Consider the following 7,897-nt stretch of genomic DNA (forward strand, 5'->3'; position numbering starts at 1 on the left):
ATGTGTCGTTGCTTCGACAGTACATAGCTAATGAATCTCATGTGATTCAGTCTACTGATATTCAGCTAGAGCCAGATCTGTCTTTTGTTGAACGACCAATCCGTATCCTAGACAGGAAGGAGAAAGTTATTCGGAACAAGACTATACCACTTGTGATGGTACAGTGGCAACGCCGAGGTGTTGAAGAAGCAACTTGGGAAACTGAGAGTCGTATGCAAGCGAAATATCTTGAGTTGTTTTCTTTGTACTTTTGATTTACCATGTAAGATGTAATTACAGTTGTTGTAATAAAACATGGTTTGATGTTTCCGAACTTGACCACCGGGGGCTCCGAAGGTGATCTTGTTGACTTCGGAGTTAAGGCACGTTCGGACGATCTGAAGAGGACTTCGGACGGCCCGAACCCCCTTGTGCCAAGCAAGCAGGATTACTCAGCATGGTGTTTTGACAAGTGTCGGATTTAGGCCACTTCGGACGACCCGAAGAGACGTTCGAACGGTCCGAACTCGACGTGTCTCGCATGCAGACAGTGAGTTGGAATGGACGATCCGAACTCGTCCGGAAATTTTCCTATAAATAAGGCTCGTTCGATTTCATTTTGAAATACGAATTTTCGAGTTTCCTTCTTCAGTTATATAGTGTGAGTTATACACTTGAGGGCCCTATCAGTTATAATAGAGGTTCTGAAATAACCAAGTTGTGGTTATAGTCATCCGGGACTAGCGACTCCAAAGGGCTAACTACGGACGAAGGTATGGTCCGGGAATCTATTTAAGTTTTGGGAGTACTTATTAGCTTAGTTAAGGCTTATAGAATTTATGTAGTGATACGGTGAACTTTTGAATATAGGCTTGGAACCTAGGATCCTACTATACTTGAACTAGCCTAGAGGTACATACACATTGACTGAGATTGACAGCGAGTATACATGTTTATATGTTGCATTTATTTGGCATTATTATATGGCATGATATATGATTTACCGCTTTCTATATTCATATTTCATGTGCATATACACGTTGAGCCTATACCTTGTTATACCTGACTATAGAGCCGCTCAGCTCTATACTCGATAGTCTGTCACTGAGAGTACCGCGACGGCGGGGGCATTTATGTCTGTCTACTCTGGTGTACTAGACGAGTGTGGTTGCACCCAGAGGTTGATCCGTGCGGTGGCAGCACTCATGTGGCGCCTGTACTGAGCATGACTTTTCAGATGACCCTTTACCAGTCATCATGTTGCATGCATCATATTTATACGTGTACTCATGTTTATGTACTGGGCGTTAGCGCTCACGTCCTAGTTTTTATCTTGGACACCCTATTCCATGGGGCAGGTCGCAGGATGGACGGAGCTGGTGGTTCAAGGCAGGATTAGGGAGCAGGCCTTGAGGAGTTAATTATACAGCAGGATTCGATATAGCTGTATAATGTTTACTTTTAAGTATTTCGATATGGTTGTATCACTACTGATGAATAAGCTTGACACTTTTATACTAAGCTGATATGTAATTTATGGTTATGTTTCCGCACGTTTTACTCTGTTAAGTTATTTTGCTGTATTAAGTTTAATGCATGCTATTAGTTGCCATTTAGTAGGTGATACCATGCAGGGTCACTAAATTTTTTGTATCAGAGCATGCATAGATTTTGGGATTAGTACTTGGGATTTAGTCTAATAATTCTTGCGCATTGGGATTTTAATGTGCAATTCTTTTCAGGATATGGCTGACGAGAGTCACGGTAGTGTTGGCCAGGGAGGTGGTCATCATCATCGTCGCCATCATCATCAGGATGATCGACATCGTCCTCATGAGGGTAGACGTCGCTATACTATTAATAAGTTCATGCAGGTAGGACCAAAACCCTTGGTGGGAGGCGAGAATCCTGAACAAGCTAGAAGCTGGATGTCTAAAGTCGAGAGTACTTTTCGTGCTTTCAATTGTACTGAGGATCAGAAGCTGGAAGTTCTAGAATTCGTTCTAGAGGATCGAGCACGTTTTTGGTGGGATGCCAAGGCTGCTCAGGCACGTACTGAGAGAGGACAGGTGACTTGGGGAGATTTCTATGAGCAGTTCCAGAAATTGTATTTTCCTCCGGCTGTTCGCCAAGCACGATCTATGGAGTTGCTTACTTTGAGGCAAGGATCAATGACTATTGATCAATATCAGCAACGATTTCTTGATCTGCTACCTTTCAGTCCTCATATCAATGAGAGTGATGCGTCGAAGTATGGCACCTTTTGAGGCATTGTACGGTCGACAGTGTCGTACTCCGTTATTCTGGGATGAAGTCGGGGAACGACAAGTCGAGGGTCCTGAATTGGTGCAGCAGATTGTAGACAAGGTAAATTTGATCAAACATAGGATCAAAGTTGCTCAAGATAGACAAGCCAGTTATGCTAATATTCGCCGTAGGCCACTTCAGTTTGAGCATGGTGAATATGTGTTCCTTCGAATATTACCTTTCAGGTAGGTGATGAGGTTCGGTGTGAAAGGCAAGTTATCTCCTCGTTTTATTGGACCTTTCCAGATACTGGAGAAGATCGGAGATATTGCATATCTTTTGGCTTTACCGCCAAATCTTTCCAGTATACATAATGTTTTTCTTGTGTCGTTGCTTCGACAGTACATAGCTAATGAATCTCATGTGATTCAGTCTACTGATATTCAGCTAGAGCCAGAACTGTCTTTTGTTGAACGACCAATCCGTATCCTAGACAGGAAGGAGAAAGTTCTTCGGAACAAGACTATACCACTTGTGATGGTACAGTGGCAACGTCGAGGTGTTGAAGAAGCAACTTGGGAAACTGAGAGTCGTATGCAAGCGAAATATCCTGAGTTGTTTGCTTTGTACTTTTGATTTACCATGTAAGATGTAATTACAGTTGTTGTAATAAAACATGGTTTGATGTTTCCGAACTTGACCACCGGGGGCTCCGAAGGTGATCTTGTTGACTTCGGAGTTAAGGCACGTTCGGACGATCTGAAGAGGACTTCGGACGGCCCGAACCCCCTTGTGCCAAGCAAGAAGGATTACTCAGCATGGTGTTTTGACAAGTGTCGGATTTAGGCCACTTCGGACGACCCGAAGAGACGTTCGGACGGTCCGAACTCGACGTGTCTCGCATGCAGACAGTGAGTTGGAATGGACGATCCGAACTCGTCCGGAAATTTTCCTATAAATAAGGCTCGTTCGATTTCATTTTGAAATACGAATTTTCGAGTTTCCTTCTTCAGTTATATAGTGTGAGTTATACACTTGAGGGCCCTATCAGTTATAATAGAGGTTCTGAAATAACCAAGTTGTGGTTATAGTCATCCGGGACTAGCGACTCCAAAGGGCTAACTACGGACGAAGGTATGGTCCGGGAATCTATTTAAGTTTTGGGAGTACTTATTAGCTTAGTTAAGGCTTATAGAATTTATGTAGTGATACGGTGAACTTTTGAATATAGGCTTGGAACCTAGGATCCTACTATACTTGAACTAGCCTAGAGGTACATACACATTGACTGAGATTGACAGCGAGTATACATGTTTATATGTTGCATTTATTTGGCATTATTATATGGCATGATATATGATTTACCGCTTTCTATATTCATATGTCATGTGCATATACACGTTGAGCCTATACCTTGTTATACCTGACTATAGAGCCGCTCAGCTCTATACTCGATAGTCTGTCACTGAGAGTACCGCGACGGCGGGGGCATTTATGTCTGTCTACTCTGGTGTACTAGACGAGTGTGGTTGCTCCCAAAGGTTGATCCGTGCGGTGGCAGCACTCATGTGGCGCCTGTACTGAGCATGACTTTTCAGATGACCCTTTACCAGTCATCATGTTGCATGCATCATATTTATACGTGTACTCATGTTTATGTACTGGGCATTAGCGCTCACGTCCTAGTTGTTATCTTGGACATCCTATTCCATGGGGCAGGTCGCAGGATGGACGGAGCTGGTGGTTCAAGGCAGGATTAGGGAGCAGGCCTTGAGGAGTTAATTATACAGCAGGATTCGATATAGCTGTATAATGTTTACTTTTAAGTATTTCGATATGGTTGTATCACTACTGATGAATAAGCTTGACACTTTTATACTAAGCTGATATGTAATTTATGGTTATGTTTCCGCACGTTTTACTCTGTTAAGTTATTTTGCTGTATTAAGTTTAATGCATGCTATTAGTTGCCAGTTAGTAGGTGATACCATGCAGGGTCACTAAATTTTTGGTATCAGAGCATGCATAGATTTTGGGATTAGTACTTGGGATTTAGTCTAGTAATTCTTGCGCATTGGGATTTTAATGTGCAATTCTTTTCAGGATATGGCTGACGAGTGTCACGGTAGTGTTGGCCAGGGAGGTGGTCATCATCATCGTCGCCATCATCATCAGGATGATCGACATCGTCCTCATGAGGGTAGACGTCGCTATACTATTAATAAGTTCATGCAGGTAGGACCAAAACCCTTGGTGGGAGGCGAGAATCCTGAACAAGCTAGAAGCTAGATGTCTAAACTCGAGAGTACTTTTCGTGCTTTCAATTGTACTGAGGATCAGAAGCTGGAAGTTCTAGAATTCGTTCTAGAGGATCGAGCACGTTTTTGGTGGGATGCCAAGGCTGCTCAGGCACGTACTGAGAGAGGACAGGTGACTTGGGGAGATTTCTATGAGCAGTTCCAGAAATTGTATTTTCCTCCGGCTGTTCGCCAAGCACGATCTATGGAGTTGCTTACTTTGAGGCAAGGATCAATGACTATTGATCAATATCAGCAACGATTTCTTGATCTACTACCTTTCAGTCCTCATATCAATGAGAGTGATGCGTCGAAGTATGGCACCTTTTGAGGCATTGTACGGTTGACAGTGTCGTACTCCGTTATTCTGGGATGAAGTCGGGGAACGACAAGTCGAGGGTCCTGAATTGGTGCAGCAGATTGTAGACAAGGTAAATTTGATCAAACATAGGATCAAAGTTGCTCAAGATAGACAAGCCAGTTATGCTAATATTCGCCGTAGGCCACTTCAGTTTGAGCATGGTGAATATGTGTTCCTTCGAATATTACCTTTCAGGTAGGTGATGAGGTTCGGTGTGAAAGGCAAGTTATCTCCTCGTTTTATTGGACCTTTCCAGATACTGGAGAAGATCGGAGATATTGCATATCGTTTGGCTTTACCGCCAAATCTTTCCAGTATACATAATGTTTTTCATGTGTCGTTGCTTCGACAGTACATAGCTAATGAATCTCATGTGATTCAGTCTACTGATATTCAGCTAGAGCCAGATCTGTCTTTTGTTGAACGACCAATCCGTATCCTAGACAGGAAGGAGAAAGTTATTCGGAACAAGACTATACCACTTGTGATGGTACAGTGGCAACGCCGAGGTGTTGAAGAAGCAACTTGGGAAACTGAGAGTCGTATGCAAGCGAAATATCTTGAGTTGTTTTCTTTGTACTTTTGATTTACCATGTAAGATGTAATTACAGTTGTTGTAATAAAACATGGTTTGATGTTTCCGAACTTGACCACCGGGGGCTCCGAAGGTGATCTTGTTGACTTCGGAGTTAAGGCACGTTCGGACGATCTGAAGAGGACTTCGGACGGCCCGAACCCCCTTGTGCCAAGCAAGCAGGATTACTCAGCATGGTGTTTTGACAAGTGTCGGATTTAGGCCACTTCGGACGACCCGAAGAGACGTTCGAACGGTCCGAACTCGACGTGTCTCGCATGCAGACAGTGAGTTGGAATGGACGATCCGAACTCGTCCGGAAATTTTCCTATAAATAAGGCTCGTTCGATTTCATTTTGAAATACGAATTTTCGAGTTTCCTTCTTCAGTTATATAGTGTGAGTTATACACTTGAGGGCCCTATCAGTTATAATAGAGGTTCTGAAATAACCAAGTTGTGGTTATAGTCATCCGGGACTAGCGACTCCAAAGGGCTAACTACAGACGAAGGTATGGTCCGGGAATCTATTTAAGTTTTGGGAGTACTTATTAGCTTAGTTAAGGCTTATAGAATTTATGTAGTGATACGGTGAACTTTTGAATATAGGCTTGGAACCTAGGATCCTACTATACTTGAACTAGCCTAGAGGTACATACACATTGACTGAGATTGACAGCGAGTATACATGTTTATATGTTGCATTTATTTGGCATTATTATATGGCATGATATATGATTTACCGCTTTCTATATTCATATTTCATGTGCATATACACGTTGAGCCTATACCTTGTTATACCTGACTATAGAGCCGCTCAGCTCTATACTCGATAGTCTGTCACTGAGAGTACCGCGACGGCGGGGGCATTTATGTCTGTCTACTCTGGTGTACTAGACGAGTGTGGTTGCACCCAGAGGTTGATCCGTGCGGTGGCAGCACTCATGTGGCGCCTGTACTGAGCATGACTTTTCAGATGACCCTTTACCAGTCATCATGTTGCATGCATCATATTTATACGTGTACTCATGTTTATGTACTGGGCGTTAGCGCTCACGTCCTAGTTTTTATCTTGGACACCCTATTCCATGGGGCAGGTCGCAGGATGGACGGAGCTGGTGGTTCAAGGCAGGATTAGGGAGCAGGCCTTGAGGAGTTAATTATACAGCAGGATTCGATATAGCTGTATAATGTTTACTTTTAAGTATTTCGATATGGTTGTATCACTACTGATGAATAAGCTTGACACTTTTATACTAAGCTGATATGTAATTTATGGTTATGTTTCCGCACGTTTTACTCTGTTAAGTTATTTTGCTGTATTAAGTTTAATGCATGCTATTAGTTGCCATTTAGTAGGTGATACCATGCAGGGTCACTAAATTTTTGGTATCAGAGCATGCATAGATTTTGGGATTAGTACTTGGGATTTAGTCTAATAATTCTTGCGCATTGGGATTTTAATGTGCAATTCTTTTCAGGATATGGCTGACGAGAGTCACGGTAGTGTTGGCCAGGGAGGTGGTCATCATCATCGTCGCCATCATCATCAGGATGATCGACATCGTCCTCATGAGGGTAGACGTCGCTATACTATTAATAAGTTCATGCAGGTAGGACCAAAACCCTTGGTGGGAGGCGAGAATCCTGAACAAGCTAGAAGCTGGATGTCTAAAGTCGAGAGTACTTTTCGTGCTTTCAATTGTACTGAGGATCAGAAGCTGGAAGTTCTAGAATTCGTTCTAGAGGATCGAGCACGTTTTTGGTGGGATGCCAAGGCTGCTCAGGCACGTACTGAGAGAGGACAGGTGACTTGGGGAGATTTCTATGAGCAGTTCCAGAAATTGTATTTTCCTCCGGCTGTTCGCCAAGCACGATCTATGGAGTTGCTTACTTTGAGGCAAGGATCAATGACTATTGATCAATATCAGCAACGATTTCTTGATCTGCTACCTTTCAGTCCTCATATCAATGAGAGTGATGCGTCGAAGTATGGCACCTTTTGAGGCATTGTACGGTCGACAGTGTCGTACTCCGTTATTTTGGGATGAAGTCGGGGAACGACAAGTCGAGGGTCCTGAATTGGTGCAGCAGATTGTAGACAAGGTAAATTTGATCAAACATAGGATCAAAGTTGCTCAAGATAGACAAGCCAGTTATGCTAATATTCGCCGTAGGCCACTTCAGTTTGAGCATGGTGAATATGTGTTCCTTCGAATATTACCTTTCAGGTAGGTGATGAGGTTCGGTGTGAAAGGCAAGTTATCTCCTCGTTTTATTGGACCTTTCCAGATACTGGAGAAGATCGGAGATATTGCATATCGTTTGGCTTTACCGCCAAATCTTTCCAGTATACATAATGTTTTTCTTGTGTCGTTGCTTCGACAGTACATAGCTAATGAATCTCATGTGATTCAGTCTACTGATATTCAGCTAGAGCC

This window comes from Henckelia pumila, chromosome 4, assembly GCF_033568475.1.
Source record: "Henckelia pumila isolate YLH828 chromosome 4, ASM3356847v2, whole genome shotgun sequence".
Taxonomy (NCBI): domain Eukaryota; kingdom Viridiplantae; phylum Streptophyta; class Magnoliopsida; order Lamiales; family Gesneriaceae; genus Henckelia; species Henckelia pumila.